Source organism: Uloborus diversus, chromosome 9 (genome assembly GCF_026930045.1).
Source record: "Uloborus diversus isolate 005 chromosome 9, Udiv.v.3.1, whole genome shotgun sequence".
In the NCBI taxonomy this organism is placed as follows: Eukaryota; Metazoa; Arthropoda; class Arachnida; order Araneae; family Uloboridae; genus Uloborus; species Uloborus diversus.
In genome coordinates this window covers 66,613,863-66,631,107 of record NC_072739.1, presented here as the reverse complement: position 1 = coordinate 66,631,107, position 17,245 = coordinate 66,613,863, and the positions used below count along the sequence as shown (strand labels likewise).

The following is a 17,245-nucleotide window of genomic DNA, read 5'->3' as shown; positions in this document are numbered from 1 at the left end:
CACGTAGAAAGAAATGAGAATTCAAGAAGCATTACTAAACGTCAAAGATTAATGCAAACTACGTAGTTCGTAGTTCTAAGCAGCTATTTCCACGATGTTGAATTCGATATTTATCAATTCTTGATAAAACTAAATAATTATTGTGGCCTGACAAGAACAACAATTAATGCTAGAAAATTCAATATGACATTACAAATTGTTATCGAAAGAAGATGATACTTCTTTGCCTTGCTTGGCTAGCGCTTATTGTTTTGCATTTGTTGGCTGAGTTATTTCTCTCGAATTCCCGAATCGGTTAATTTAAAAATTTTCTGTTTCGAATTTTCTAATTTCTGAGTTACGATTTAATTGTCATGTTATGCAAATCATCAACAAAATTCTCACGTATATATGGTGGTAGTTTTCTTTTCAGTTGATTGACCATTATTTCTTTTCACTTATCGAATTCTGTAATCTTACTACCATTTTATTCCACTCATGATAAAAATTAAAAATGGTTTAACTAAAAACGCGAAATCTCGCCAAGGCTACTCTGCTCGCACTATACTATAGAATTATAACCCTAAACAAATTTGGCGAAACCTTTCAGCTGAGAATAAAAGGAATAAAGTAAATTCTTTCTCGGTTATTCATTTTGTTCTACGATAATATATTCAAGAAAATATTTTGCATACTGTCCATTCCAACTAAATGCTGCTGTAAAATATGGTAAGTTTAATTAATTTAAGATTAAAAAAACCCCCATATTCTTACAAATTCATACAAAACAATAAATTTACCTTGTATAACGTTATCCAAGTTTCTTAATCCAGTATTTTCGCTTTTACCAATTATTAAGGAAATAATGAAAACTAACATTATTTTGAGGAGCTCGAGAATACTACTAAGGGACGAATTAATTTCTGTAGCTGAAAGCAAACTAAGACACATCGATTGCGTTAATAAATACTCAGAACAAACTGCCTGTGTTTACGTCAACAGAAACACATGGAACGCAACGTGGCAAAGTTTTAGGTGCATTCGCAGTTTTATAAATCACCGCAAGGTAGCGTATTCGAGCGCTGGAGTTCCGAATAATAGCCCCTTATTATGACCAACTCCCCGTAGTTTTTTTTTTTTTTTTTTTTTTTAGCTAACACGTAGGACCACGGAGTAGGAAGAAGGAGAGAAATGTCCTACGGGATTGCTAGTGTAAAAGTGGCAACGATTGTTAACTTTTTTAGAGGGCGCTGTCGGTGAACCGCTCCCGTCAATCGCAGCAGATCAATGTAAATGATGCTAAGTTTCTCTTTTTTTCAGAGGCAGCTATTAAAGCAAAGAAAGTAAAAAACTACTGGAAATTGGTTGTAATAAGGGGACAATATAGAGGACGATGTACGGCTTTCGTCTACAGGAAGTTAGCGCAGTATTTTGATGAAAAAATTTTATTTTATTTTTCATCACCAACTTGCCGAATTCGTCTGCTATTAATATTGCGCTGTGCGATGTTTTAGTTATTACGAGTTGGAATTTTTCTATTCCTGTAAATAACTGACGAAATGAGAATGTAGTAGTATTATTTACGTAAATACTTTTTTAATTAGTTGTAAATTTCGCTACATTTTTCGAGAACTAATTAAAGCGAAATAATTTTTTGCTTTCACGACCTTTAACTGATAAAAATAAATGTTAATGTTCTATTTACTTAACTTCAAGCTGATATTGATTATAATCATTTTATTCATGTATTTACTTACTGCTTAGACATAATTGTTATTATTATTTTTTTATTATTATTGCATTTTTTTCTACAACCAAATCGAAAAAAATCGGGAAACTTTTTTCATTTAAAAAATACATGTCCAAAAAGAGTAAATTGTAATTTTCAAAAACATGATTAATTTCAACAGAAAACCCCACAAACTATCTCAAAAAAGCGTTCCAAGGTATAATTTTTTGAATGAATAAGGTTTCTCGATTTTTTTTCCCATTTCGTTGTCGAAAAAATGCAATAATAAAAAAATAATGATAACAATTCTGTTTAAGCAGTGAGTAAATTATTATAATCAATATCAGCTTGAAGTTAAGTAAATAGAACATTAACATTTATTTTTATCTGTTAAAGGTCGTGAAAGCAAAAAATTATTTCACTTTAATTAGTTCTCGAAACATGTCACGAAATTTACAACTAATTAAAATAAGTATTCACGCAATTAATTCTACTACATTCTCATTTCGTCAATTATTTACAGGAATAGAAACATTCCAACTCGTAAAAAATAAAACATCGCACAGTGCAATATTAATAGCAGACGAATTCGGCAAGTTGGTGATGAAAAATAAAATAAATTTTTCCATCAAATACTGCGCTAACTTCCTGTGGACGAAAGCCGTACATCATCCACTATATTGACCCCTTTTTACAACCAATTTCCAGCAGTTTTTTTCTTTTTTTGCTTTAATAGCTGCTTCTAAAAAAATGAGAAACTTAGCATCACTTACATTGATCTGCTGCGATTGTCGGGAGCGGTGCACATACAGCGCCCTCTGGAAAAAGTGAACGAACGTTGCCACTTCTGCATAGTAAAGATTTATCTCCTCCCCTTTAACCTCCCTGCGTAGGACATTTCTCTCCTTCTTCCAACTCCGTGGTGCTGCCATCTACCATAAAGTATTGTAGGGTGAAACTACTGATAGCGCTAAAACTTAATTTGAAACTTTATTTTTCTATGCGAGTCTAAAAACTTTTTGAACCTCCTACGTAGCGATTGTGAGTAATTCTTTCAATTCTATGTCATTGGTTTCAGAAAATGACGGTCACGGAGGGGACGGTCGCCCCACACCGCCCCCTTGTAAATCCGCCACTGTTCCGGTTAGGTGATCAGCCTATAACGTGGGACCCCCTTAGTTTGCAAAGCAAGCTGACTACTCACTTTATCAACCAACTGAAGGGATGAATGGCTGAGCGATCAAGCCCAACCCGGAATCGAACCCGGACCTGTGGCGTGAAAGCGCTAAACGTTAGAGCCACTGGGCTTCTTCAAAGCGAATAGTGAGTTGCATTTTTATCTTTGTTGAAACTATTCAGCGAAGAAAGTTAAGTAAATGAAAGGTTTGCAATAAGTAAAAAAAAATAAATAAATAGAAAGAATTTAATATTAAAAAAGTCTAAAAGTGATATTACTTTTTAAAATCAACTAATTTTATTTTTAAAAGCCAAGGGTTGAAAGTGCACTCTCTTGAAGCAGCCCACTACCGGTGCTGATGGACATGAAAGTGAACCATATTTCCCTTAATGTATTTTGTAGTTTTTCCTAAGTATTTGTAGACCTTATTTAATTAATTATATTTTATTGTTAAAAGTCAACGGGAGTGAGAATGCACCCATTGCTGGCGCTCATAGACATGAACATGGGTTTAGTAATTTTTGTGATGTATTTTGTAGTTTTGTAGTTATGATTCTAATCCTTCCCCATGTTTGACGAGGAAGCAATATTCCCAACAAAAACAAAATTACATATGCCAAAACTTGACGACCATACCCATTGCCGATTTATGTGAAAAGCAAAGCAAAGAATGAATATTGAAAATTATTTTTAAAGCCTTGCTTAAAATAATTACAGACATTTATTTGTTGACAATCACAAGGTCGCAACAGTTAAAAAGTTTAAGGCTGTTCCGGTAGAAAAACATGCTAAACTTGACTCTTTGGGAACAGCGACAAAAAAAATCTAATCGCCGGATTGCAATGAAACTTTTTACTATATCAGATGAATGTGTAAAAAACAACGTGCATGAAGTAAATTGCTGCTGAGTTACCTACATTTATCACAAAATGATATTAAAAAGTACTTTTTGTCAAATATGAAATATTTCTCTTGAACACATTCATGAAAAATCATCTAAACACAGAGATTCGAGATTTTTTTCTCTGAACCATAGAAACAATGTAGACGCATTGCAATTGAAATATTTTGTAAATATCATTAAAAAAATTTTCAATGCTCACGTGTTCTGAAACTTACTCGATTCTGTCCACTAATCTTATAGTTGCCTAAAGTGCCAATAGATGGCGTCAAAAACTCGAATAAGTAAGGATACGTGAAATTAAGGTCTATTTTATTAATAGCTCGGCTTTTTTCTCATTTTTATGCTAATAAATGATTCCATATGGACCATAAACTTTCTGTAACAAGTTTCATTCCTTCATATTCTTCATAAATCAGTCTAGATTTTTTTTTTCTCTTAAACCAATTGTTCGTGATCGCGTGGGGTTCCCGCCGGACAAATATCGCCATCAGTGAGTTTTGCAGATGAACTAGATTTTTGCGAAAAAGTGAGGCTTTCCATGCGTGTGCCTGAAGTGATGGCTAGTGGTATCAGATGTCAGTGCTTGTAGCTTATGCTTTAGGCGGCAGTGATTGTAGTCGAGGAAAGAGAAAGGGGGGAGGGAGGACATCCCCGTGTGTATTTTCCGTGTTGTTAGAAAAAGGTGGGTGAACAAGAAGTGGAGGATTGGCCTACGAGTGCTCGCCACAGAATCTTTCCTAATCCGCAATGAATATCTTTCTAAATTGACGCAACAGAGATCATTAAAATTTCGTGATATTTTATTTCAACAACGATTTTAACTATTTTTCAAGAAGTAATTAATATTTTCTAATGTTAACGAAGGACAAAGATGATCTGAAAATAGTTCTTATTTAATAAAAAAAATCTTGCTCAATCCATTTGCGCAGGTGTGACATCTTTGTGCATATATTTGCCCTTTATAACAAAGAGCAAAGTATTATGTATGATAATATATGAACTTTCAAAAAAAAAAAATTGAACTTGAAAAGTAAAGATTTTTACTTTCTTCTATATCTAATATATAGAAGAAAGTATTGGATTCGTGCAAATTTTCGAATTTCGAATTTTGACGGATTCGAACGTTTTGAGGTGTGCTGAGTCCATTTCGACCATTTTTGGAAAATGTCTGTCTGTCTGTGTGTGTGTGTGTATGTGTGTGTGTATGTATGTATGTGTGTGTGTATGTATGTGTGTCACGTCTGTGTGTGACCAGTTTTTTGTGGCCGCTCTACAACAAAAACTACCGCATGAAATCGAACGAAATTTAGTACACATATGTGCCCCTATGTGAACTTGTGCCCATTAGTTTTTGGCGCGAATTCCTTTAAGGGGGGTGGAGCAATGGGACGTTTTTCGAGTTACGCGTGCTTGCTATTCCTCAGGAAGTTACTGGCGGAATCAAACAAAATTTGGTCCATATGTTGGTATTAACAGGAACAGGTGCTGATTCAATTTTGGTGTCAATAACTCAAACGGGGGTTGAGCTATAGAACGTTTTTTGTCGTCAATTGTGACTGCTGTATCTCAAGAAATAATGAACGGAATGAAAGAAAAATTTATCGGCAAGCAGCCCTTAGTGGGTATAAGAACTGATTTCATTTTTGTGTCAACAGCTAAAAAGGGGGTAGCGCAATCACCCGTTCTTTTTTTCCATTTTGAGTGCCCTATCTCAAGAAGTAATGCTACGTTCTGGTTGAAATTTGGAATATAAGTGAATCCATATGTAAACAGGCTTTGGTTCTATTTTGACGCCGATCGCTCCAAGAGGTGTTGATTTTTTTTTTTTTTTTTTTGCGAATAAAAATATTTTTATTAATGCAACAATAAGAAAGATAAATCGTAATAGATTGTCGTCTGCGTATTTCTCGTGATTTTAATTGTATGGAAATGATAGGAAATATTATCTCAATGATTTAAAATTTTTAACTGTTGCCATCTTATGTTTGTTAACAAATAAAATATTTGTAATTCATTCAAGCAAGGCTTTTAAAATAACTTTCAATTTTCGCTCTTTGCTTTGCTTTTGCAATAATTCAGACATTGGGTCAAGTTTTTGCATGTGTAATTTTGTTTTTGTTGGGAATATTGCTTCCTCGTCAAGCATGGGGAGGGATCAGAAAAAAAAAAAGAAAAAGAAAAATATAGAAGAAAGTTTCGTGATGGCCACAACATACTAGTTACTTTCTTCTATATCTAATATATAGAAGAAAGTATTGGATTCGTGCAAATTTTCGAATTTTGACGGATTCGAACGTTTTGAGGTGTGCTGAGTCCATTTCGACTATTTTTGGAAAATGTCTGTCTGTCTGTGTGTGTGTATGTATGTGTGTGTGTGTGTGTGTGTGTATGTATGTGTGTCACGTCTGTGTGTGACCAGTTTTTTGTGGCCGCTCTACAGCAAAAACTACCGCATGAAATCGAACGAAATTTGGTACACATATGTGCCCCTATGTGAACTTGTGCCCATTAGTTTTTGGCGCGAATTCCTCCAAGGGGGGTGGAGCAATGGGACGTTTTTTGAGTTATGCGTGATTGCTATTCCTCAGGAAGTAACTGGCGGAATCAAACAAAATTTGGTCCATATGTTGCCCCTAACTGGAGCAGGTGCTGATTCAATTTTGGTGTCAATAGCTCAAACGGGGGTTGAGTTATAGAACGTTTTTTGTCGTGAATTGTGACTGCTATATCTCAAGAAATAACGAACGGAATCAAACAAAAATTTTTTGACAAGTAGCCCTTAGTGGGTATAAGAGCTGATTTTATTTTGGTGTCAACAGCTAAAAAGGGGGTAGCGCAATCGCCCGTTCTTTTTTTCCATTGTGAGTGCCCTATCTCAAGAAGTAATGCTACGTTCTGGTTGAAATTTGGAATATATGTGAATCCATACGTAAACAGGCTTTGGTTCAATTTTGACTCCAATCGCTCCAAGAGGTGTTGATTTTTTTTTTTTTTTTTTGCGAATAAAAATAGTTTTATTAATGCAACAATAAGAAAGATAAATCGTAATAGATTGTCGTCTGCGTATTTCTCGTGATTTTAATTGTATGGAAATGATCGGAAATATTATCTCAATAATTTAAAATTTTTAACTGTTGCCACTAATGTTTGTTAATAAATAAAATATTTGTAATTAATTCAAGTAAGGCTTTTAAAGTAACTTTCAATTTTCGCTCTTTGTTTTGTTTTTACAATAATTCAGACATTGGGATGGTCGTCTAGTTTTTGCGTGTGTAATTTTGTTTTTGTTAGGAATATTGCTTCCTCGTCAAGCATGGGGAGGGATCAGAAAAAGGAAAAATATAGAAGAAAGTTTCGTGATGGCCACAACATACTAGTTACATATTGTGTGCGTACGCGTAATAGGCTCAAATCATTACCTTGTAGACACGAAACTTTTTTAGAAAGTAGGTACTTCGTATATTATGTAACGTTTAATGGTTTCTATATTTGAATGTATCAAAATTTTAAGACAAAGCTTAAAATTCTGGGAATAAATTGCAAATACAAGCATAAAAATGTCAAATTTGTGCAAATGGATTAAGTAAATCTTCATCTAAATTTTATACTTTAAAGTTTTAGACTTGGAAAAGTAACAGATTAAGTAAACATTATATTGATAAGCGTTTATTTAAATTGCACAGGAAGTATTATAGTGTGATCAGCGAGTTACTGACCATCAGCCAGTAAGTTGAACTAACTTGTAACTAAGGTTTTGATTTGACCATTATGAAGGTTACGTACGATATGCTTACAGAGACATCTAGAAGTTTTCAAGGAAGTCACTTTTCTTACTGGTGCAAATTGTTATCAGATAAAATGTTGAATCACCTTTTTCTAGGTTAAATTTAATTTTACAGGTTCATTTACTGAGATATGCTGATCAATGCTTATTCTCAGTGAAGGAAAAAAAATGCATTTAATAACTATCCATTTACGCTGTTTGTTATTGAAGGTTGGTCGATTACATGCATTGATCTAAAATGCCTTCAACGCCAGTAATTGACAAACACGATCTACCTGTAGTAATGACATAGTTAAATGCTAGTTTTAAAGCTTTTTTCTTTATACCAAAGTAATTACAAACATTTTTATGCTAAAGATATGAATGTGTATAGTACAACTCTTATTGAGAAAAAAAATATTTTAACCATTAATTGACTAGCTTGGTTAATTACTAATGCTCCAGATCAGCGGTTCCCAACCAGCATGTTGTGACTTCCAAGGGAGTCGCGAAGAATTTCTTATAAGAGAACACATTCAAAAACATATCATTAAACAGTTTAAAAACTAAAATATGTAGAGGAAAAAAATCATTTTAGAGAAGCATCAATACTTGAGCATAGTGGCGAATTTAAAGAGCCTGATGATCCCTCAGTATTATTACATTTTGGTTTACGGACTTGCATCCCTACAAATTGCCACGAAAGAGTCGAAAAAAACCTCCCTATAACATTATCTAAAATTGTCTGAAAGTTCGTTTTTGGAACTTCAATATCGTATTTTTTTGTGAGACAGTCTCTTAACCCCAACCCTCATCCTGAAAGATGTCATGTAATTGCGTTTTCAGGACTTAATTTTGGAAATATTTCGAGAAGTTCCTAGAACCCTATCCCATTCCCTAAAAATAGCAAAGAAATGGATTTTTAAGCTTTCAATTTCGGAAAATTTTCACAGGAGTGCCTTCTATTCCTTTTGCATAATTAAAGACCGTACAAACATTCCTTTACAGGATTTAAATTTTAAAAAAAATTCCGGGTGAGGGTCTCCGATCGTTTCGCCTTACCATCTAAGATAATCTACTATTCTATTTTTGAAACTTAAATTTCCAAAGTTTCCTTCATATTACCCCCAATCATTTCTCTCCCCCCCCCCAATCACTAAAACTTCACTTCCTTTTAGCATCACTAACTGCTCTAGTTCCCACCCAGCGCTAGTCAAAACATCGCTTTGTTAGTGTGTATAAATAACAACTCCACAATTTTCTTTTAATATTTTAAATTCTAAATATGAAAGGTGATGAAATATTCTGCACCAAAGCACGCTGTTTCATGCTATGTTTGTGAAGATAGAAGGAAAAAGTGAAAATTTGTGACAAGATAACGAATTCTTGAACGCTTGAAACTCTAAAAAATGGTTCGAAGGCAGTGGCGGATTTACCAGGGGGGTGGTGGAGACGACCGCCCCCTCCGTAACTGTCATTTTCGAAAACCAATAATATAGAATTAAAGGAATTACTAGCTTTCGCTATTAATTTCAATCAAATACATTCCACAAATTTGCTTTAAATTAAGTTGAGACAGTGTAGTCGAAGATGGACAGCATTACCCACTTTTTAATTTGAAACCGAAGTTCGCCCCTCCCCTCTTTTTTGAACATTAATAATTTTTATATTTCTATATGTATCTTCCAACCTTTTTCTTCCATGGACTACACTATACTGGTATGATGATACATTTTGCTATGATTTAGAACAGTGGTTTCTAACCCTGGGGGTGATAGCCCCCAAAAGGGAGATTTAACTCTTGAGGGGGGCGATAAGTTTGTGAGGGGCGATAGGGGGTGATTAAAATTTAAAATACAGAATCAATTGCCCCCTTTAAAAAAGGGGGCAATTGATTCCCTCCCCCCTACATAGTGGGTTGAGGGGAGGAATATGGCTTTCACGTTTTTCAACCGCCACCCCCTTGAAAAGAATGTAAATCCGCCACTGATCGAAGATAGCACAGCAATACTGTATAGTACTATTACAGTGTAGTGCTTTATTATTACTGCCAGTGGCGGCGCGAGAGCAAAAAAAGACGTCGGCGATGCAGTTTTGCGAGGTCTTTTTAATCATAAAATATTCTCAGACAAATAATTGAATTCATGGAATTAATTTTTGTACTAACTATTGGCACTTGAGTACCTAATCCACTTAATTGCTAGGACAAAAACATTTTATGACCACTAGCGCAATCAAAAAGAAGTTTTTTTGTTGGGGGGGGGGACGGCACATTGAAGGGAAAAAAGTGACCTGATAGAAAGGGGGGTCCGGGGGTTCTCCCCCGGAAAAATTTTGAAATTTGTAGTTTAAAAATGCCGTTTTAAGCTTTGTTTGCTGATGTTAGGGGAAAAGAGGTACAGAGGTCTCGGTGGAAATTTCTAGAAATTGAAGCCTTAAAAACGCAATTATAGGTCATAAAAAAAAAAAAAAAAAAAAAAAAAAAAAGTCAAAATCAATCCCCTGCAAATTCTCGAAATTGAAGTTTCCAAAACGGAGTTTTAGACAAGGAAGGGAGCTCTTCCCTCGAAAATTTTTGAAAATTACGGTCTTAAAAACTTTAGCAATATTTTATATTTTGGAGCCATTCCACTTAAACTTTTTGTTAATGTAGTTTAAAAAACCCAATTGCTTATGATATAAAAGAAAGGCAGTATGGGGACCCTTGCCCGAATATTTTCTGAAATTCAAGCCTTCAAAATGCGATTGTAAGGCCATATTTTGTAATATTATACTCGGTAATTTTTGAAATTCAAGCCACAAAACGCAATTTTAAGCGATTTTCGATGTTGTTGAATATATGGGGGCTTTAAGCTGGAAATATCGTGAAATTAAAGACCTGGAAACGAAATTTCAGATGCCCCATAATGCTTTCGGTTTGTGTGTGTGTGTATGGAGGAGGGAGGGGGTTCGGAAGAGCAGCATTTTGAATATTTTCTTATTTTTAGACGAACGTAGAAAACAATAGAAAAAAAGAAAAGAAATAGGATGGGGGTGGGGGGAATAGAGTTGGCTGATCAATAAGTTGTAGCTATTGAATATTTTTAATTCAGGCCCCGACAGAATTGGGCCCCGCATTTGCTAAGGCTGGCGGCTGGCTCTGTGCAGTCTCCCCAGCACGCACTATTTTGATTACTTTTGTGTCTGTTGTATTTAATAAGAGCTTCAATTGAAAACATGGAAATTTCTTAAAACTTCTGAGAGTTTTGCGAGGCCCTATCTACGCGAGGCCGTCGGCAGTCGCCGACATCGCCGACGCCTAGCGCCGCCACTGATTACTGCATACTGTATATGTACCGTACTGTTTTTTTTTTTTTTTTTTCCATGTCTCTCTCTCCCATTGATAATTGATATTGTGCATCGTTTGAATACTGCTGTTTTTTTTAAAAAATACGGTAAAAATTCAGCTGTTTATGCAAGAAACGGTAATATATTGTTAAGAAATGGTCTGGAACAGTTTAAAGGGTGTTTAAAAATGTCTTAAATAATTGGATAAGTTAATACAAAATTCGTATATTGTACACGTATATTTGTATATAACACACACACAAAATCAACTCCTTCAAAGTTTCAGTAAAGATACTAAAGTTAGTTGAAATCTATGATCTAATAAACTTTAATTTTAAAAGCACCAGCTTTGATACGGTGCTCCAAAACTTGAATTTGTTTATGTATATATATATGTTGTTTTTTTTTAATTATAAAATGAGAAAAAGCTTACTGATGATCAATTGGGTGACGGAGAATTAAAAACAGCAACAATAGTGATAATAATAATGAACAGAAATTTAAAATTAACTTTAAATTTCTTTCTATTAGAATTATGTTGTCTGAAAATTAATTTTTTTTCTCTCTTTTTTCTTCAAGTCCTTATTCTATTATTCCCTTCTCAAATAGTTTCAATTATGCGTCCTCAGTCATTTAAAACGAGGGGCATCATGACCGGATAATTGGACAGTTCGGGCAATTAGAGTTTGGATAACTGGAATCCTACTTTGATATAACACAAATGTAATGTATCTTCAAATTCAGAAACCTGTAATTCTGTTATGGGGGAAAAATTCACTTCAGAGAACTCATAATTTAAAAATATTGATTTTATTTTTAAAAATCCATTTTTTGTAAAGTTATTTCTGAAATTAGATTTTTTTGGAGTTTTAAATAATAAAAAATGTAATAAACATCCATGGAATGACACAACCAATGATTAAAAAAATTATAATAACGAAAATTTAAAAAGAATCGCCGTTTTTGGTTCTGGACCAAAAATGGCCGCCAGGGGGGGGGGGGGGATTTTGGAATGCCTCCCCTTTGTAAATTTTTTTTTTATACAATGTCTACAAGCATGCCGAGTTTCATAATTTTATCACAATTTGCAGTTTCTTCCCCCTAGCCCCCCGACTATTTCCAAGTTAGGCGAAAACTAAGATCGATCTCGGGGGGGGGGAGCTGTTCCTGACCCTCTTTGCACGACTGGGCCCTGTTAAATGCCGTAAAAAACTATGTTTTCTTCTTCAAAATTTTAAAAGATTCGTACCAAGCAAGGGAGCCCATATAGGGGGGAAAGGGGGGTTCGAGCCCCCCTTGGAAATTAGAACTTCGTTGCTTTTAGTACTTTTTTCTTTGCAAAAATATAAAAATATTTCTGCAGCCATTACTGAATAAATAATTAAAAATGTCAAATTTTAATGACTAATCTGTCCTGAAATCTGCCTCCATGAGGAAAATATCCTGCTAAACCATGGTTAAAATTTCTGAGCTCCCCCCCCCCCCTTACAATTTTGCATATGGGCGCTCATGGCACCAAGTTTTCTCTGTAATTCCATGGTAATTTTTGTGGACCTTTGTCATGAACAAAAGGTAAAATTCCTCGTAAAGATTAAAAAAATGTGGCCTTTCAAAGACAATTTTCTTTTAAACTGTCCAAGTCTGATTTAACAAACTTTCCAGTCTTTTCTATTACTATTTAGCAATTTCTATAAATGCAGCATGAAGGAAACAAAGCTTCTAAAGATTAATATTTAAAAAAAAAAAAAACTACATTAGATTGACAACTTTTATTAGTAGATTTAATAGCCAAAAAGAAGACATTTCTAAAATATGTTGCGATAAATTTACCGAAGTTTCCGCGGTTAAAAAGATGAACCCTTGGTATAACGAAATCATTTCTGATCTAAACTTCAAATCGAAGTAAAAATGCTCTCATCTCATTTCTCTGCAGCGGTTTTGTTTGCTTTTCCGATTCCTTCGCGCTGTCAATGCCTGAAGGCACTTGAGGGGTGTGTTTCGAACAATGAAAGACAGTCCTCACTGACTCCTCTGAAGAACAATATCTCCTCCACACAAATTCCGGTTTGTCCCCTTTTCTGGATGTCGCGTAAATCCTGTCAGTTGTAAAACTAGTTTGCGGCTAAAACGTACAACGAGCATGATGCTTTCGTCACAACCAGGGTGCAACATTTTGCGCCATCTATTGGGTAAAGGAAGTTTTTTTCATAAAATGGGACACTCTTAAATCATCACGATTATCGGGTAGTTTTATTTTCCAATAGGTAATATAAAGTCACACGAAATACGCAGACGACAGCCAATTACGATTTAGCTTTCTTATTTGTTTCATTTATAAAGCTATTTTTGTTCAAAAAAAAAAAAAAAATCAGCCCCCCCCCCAATGGAGCGGTGGGCGTCAAAGTTTAACCAACGCCCTTTTTCGTATGGATTCACATTTATTCCAAATTTCATACAGAACGTAGCATTACTTCTTGAGATATGGCACTCAAAATGAAAAAAAAAAAGAACGTTCGATTCCGCCACCCCCTTTTTAGCTATTGACAACAAAATAGAATTAGCTCTTATACCCTCTAAGGGCTACTTGTCGATAAATTTCTGTTTGATTCCGTTCCTTATTTCTTAAGATACAACAGTCACAATCGACGACAAAAAAAAAAAAAAAAAAAAAAAAAAAAAAAAAAATCCATAGCTCAACCCCCGTTTGAGCTATTGACACCAAAATTGAATCAGCATCTGTACCTGTTAAGGGCAACATATGGACCAAGTTTTGTTTGATTCCGCAAGTTACTTCCTGGGGAATAACAGGCAAGCATAACTCAAAAAACGCCCCATTGCTCTACCCCCCCCCCCCCTTGGAGCAATTCGCGCCAAAAAACAATGGGCACAAGTTCACATAGGGGCACATAAGTGTACCAAATTTCGTTCAATTTCATGCGGTTGCTGTAGAGCGACCATAAAAACTGGTCACACACATCAAACGTGACACGCACACACACACACACACACACACACACACACACACACATTTTCCAAAAATGGTCGAAATGGACTCACACACCTCAAAACGTTCGAATCCGTTAAAATTCAAAATTTGCACTTATCCAATACTTTCTTCTATATATCAGATATATAGAAGAAAGTAAAAAACGAAGAGGCACAAGTTTGATGGGGTACATGCTCGAGGGCGCAGAGGAGGGAGAGTGATTAGGCCGAATAGGAGCGGCCAGCCCATTCACCGCCCCGCGGGCCAATGGCACGCAGGGCCAGTCCGCCACTGATCGTGGTGTACGTTCTTACGTGATTGGAATTTGTCCTTTGCTTAACATGAATTGATTTCTTTTTTATTTTCTTAAAACATTATTTTAAATTTATTCTAAATGTATCGAAAAGTATCAAACAAAAATTTATTAAAGTAAAATCTCTCCCCCTCCCCCAAAACCAGGGGGAGCAAACCACACCTTTAACCCTGAAATGGGAAGATTGGGCGACGCAGATTGGGCACCGGGAACATTGGGCGCCTGGAACATTGGGTGCCCAGAACATTGGGTGCCCAGAACATTGGGCACAATGTGCTCGGCGCCCAAATTTCCCGGCGCCTAAAGTTCCCGGCGCCCAAAGTGCTCGACGCCCAATGTGCTCGGCGCCCAAAGCTCCCGGCGCCCAAAATGCTCGGCGCCCAAAGTGCAATAAAAATATTTTAAATAATCTCTCTAGTGAAATAACTCCATAATGCATCTCGAAACATCGTGGTAGAAAAGTCAGTTCGTCAGAAGAAAACCGTACTCAATGTACATGAAATAATTCGCAACTCCAACGAACTGTAGGGGGCACTGAAGTCACTGTCTAATGGCGGAATTGAAAACTAAAACAAACGCACATGGTAACGAAGAAAATGCTAAAAGTGTTGTGATTTTTGTTCGTACGTATGATTTTTTCGCTTTATTCTTTTTAAATTAATTTTCAAAGTCTTGTGGATATTCTGGCCCACGTAGAAAGAAATGAGAATTCAAGAAGCATTACTAAACGTCAAAGATTAATGCAAACTACGTAGTTCGTAGTTCTAAGCAGCTATTTCCACGATGTTGAATTCGATATTTATCAATTCTTGATAAAACTAAATAATAATTGTGGCCTGACAAGAATAACAATTAATGCTAGATTATTTAATTATATGACATTACAAATTGTTATCGAAAGAAGATGATACTTTTTTGCCTTGCTTGGCTAGCGCTTATTTTTTTTTTTCCATTTGTAGCTGAGTTATTTCTCTCGAATTCCCGAATCGGTTCATTTAAAAATTTTCTGTTTCGATTTTTCTAATTTCTGAGTTACGATTTAATTGTGTCATGTTATGCAAATCAACAACAAAATTCTCACGGATATATTGTGGTAGTTTTCTTTTCAGTTGATTGACCATTATTTCTTTTCACTTATCGAATTCTGTAATCTTACTACCATTTTATTCCACTCATGATAAAAATTAAAAATGGTTTAACTAAAAACGCGAAATCTCGCCAAGGCTACTTTGCTCGCACAATACCAAAATTATAACCCTAAACAAATTTGGCGAAACCTTTCAGCTGAGAATAAAAGGAATAAAGTAAATTCTTTCTAGGTTAAACATTTTTCATTTTGTTCTACGATAATAAATCCAAGAAAATATTTTGCATACTGTCCATTCCAACTAAATGCTGCTGTAAAATATGATTAGTTAAATTAATTTAAGATTAAAAAAAACTCATATTCTTACAAATTCATACAATAAAAAATTTTACCTGGTATAACGTTATCCAATTTTGTTAATCCAGAGTTTTCTTGTTTACGCGTCCACCATTTAATACTTTTTTGAAAGAAATAAGGAAAACTAACATTATTTTGAGAAGCTCGAGAATACTCTTAGGGGACGAATTAATTTCTGTAGCTGAAAGCAAACTAAGACACATCGATTGCGTTAATAAATACTCAGAACAAACTGCCTGTGTTTACGTCAACAGAAACACATGGAACTAAAACGTGGCAATGTTTTAGTTCCATCGGCAGTTTTGTAAATCACCGCAAGGTAGCGTATTCGAGCGCTGGAGTTCCGAATACACCGACAGCCTGTGTTCATGCCATCCAGAGACTATATAGTTTCGGTGTTTTGCTGCAGCGCTGCAGCGGCTGTGGCTTGTGACGGAGATATGAAAATTTTGAGCTGTTTTTGCGTTAACATTTCGTAGAGTCCCTCATGGAGCTAGTATCGAGATACTAGCTCCTATGAGAGTCCCTACATGAAAACTTTCAGCGTTAGAAAATAAGTTAAGTTGAGATGTTTCAATCAACAGTGCTCGGTGCTTCTGGCTGATGCGCGCTGTCTGTTGACCAAAAAAAGTCTAATAAACAACTAAAAACGTGATAAATACAGTAATTTGAGTGTTTTTTTAATTTTTTGAAGAAAAAGCGTTTTAATGAACCACTAAGATAAATAGTTACAAAAAGGTAAGTTCTGCGTATGCATTTGTTTACATGTTCGAAAAGTACGGTTTAATTTTTTAATTCTATGTTGAACGCAATGCCATTCTTTTGAGAACAAGAACTGTTATGTGTTTTCATGGATCTTTCATACTTAACTTGTGTCCTTGAATTCTGACGTTTTCATCTTTTCTTCTCCGCAAACGAAGGAGTTAAAATTTGTGTTGCAGGTGATCGGTGAAAGTTGCCAGTAATCTGCTTGCGATTCTGGGAAAATTCAGTTTTACCGGCCGATCCAATCCGCATCGTTACGGGAAATCTTACCTAAATATAAATTGTGTGTTGTTTAAGCAAATAATTGAGTTGAACTGATTAAAACTTATGATTGGGTTAAACCTGCTTAAAAAAGTCGATTCTGGAGAATGAATTTTATATGTTTTTCTTCTGTATGAAAACCTTACAAGTATTATAAACTAGTGCTTTGCCCGTCGTAGAATATTAAAAGGTTATTTGGTTCACCTGTATCTTTACAGTTTACATCTAGGGGAGAAGGGGGTACAGTGGGTCAATTTTTAGATTTTTAAATGTGTCTAAAAATATTTTAAAAACAGAATATCAAACTTATGTATGTTTTCCAATCTATTGGCTATCCTAATTAATTTTATTTCAATTTAACAAAACGTTTTTGTACAATAAAAAAGCATTTTTCTGAAGTACTACTGGTTGACCCACTGTACCCCTTTAAGGGGCAGCAAATGGGGTACACTGGGTCATCTAATAAAAAGTACAATAAATAATTTTCTTTCATTCAAGATTGAGCATTTTAAACATATTTTACAGCGTGACAATATTTAGTATTAAGTTAGATATTAAAGTAGCGCAAAGTTTATAACTTAAAAGCTAATTTTCTTG

At 35.0% G+C, this 17,245-nt stretch overlaps 2 protein-coding genes across 2 annotated transcripts in view; one reads left to right on the top strand and one right to left on the bottom strand.

Annotated features, from left to right (window-relative positions):
• LOC129230285 (uncharacterized) overlaps positions 1–17,245 on the bottom strand; it is a 61,193-nt gene that overhangs the window by 14,334 nt on the left and 29,614 nt on the right. The window lies entirely within an intron of this gene.
• LOC129230284 (zinc finger protein 845-like) overlaps positions 16,222–17,245 on the top strand; it is a 41,696-nt gene continuing 40,672 nt past the window's right edge. Inside the window, exon 1 of the mRNA XM_054864683.1 lies at positions 16,222–16,360. The gene's annotated coding sequence lies outside the window, so the exon portion shown is untranslated. The remainder of the gene's footprint in view (positions 16,361–17,245) is intronic.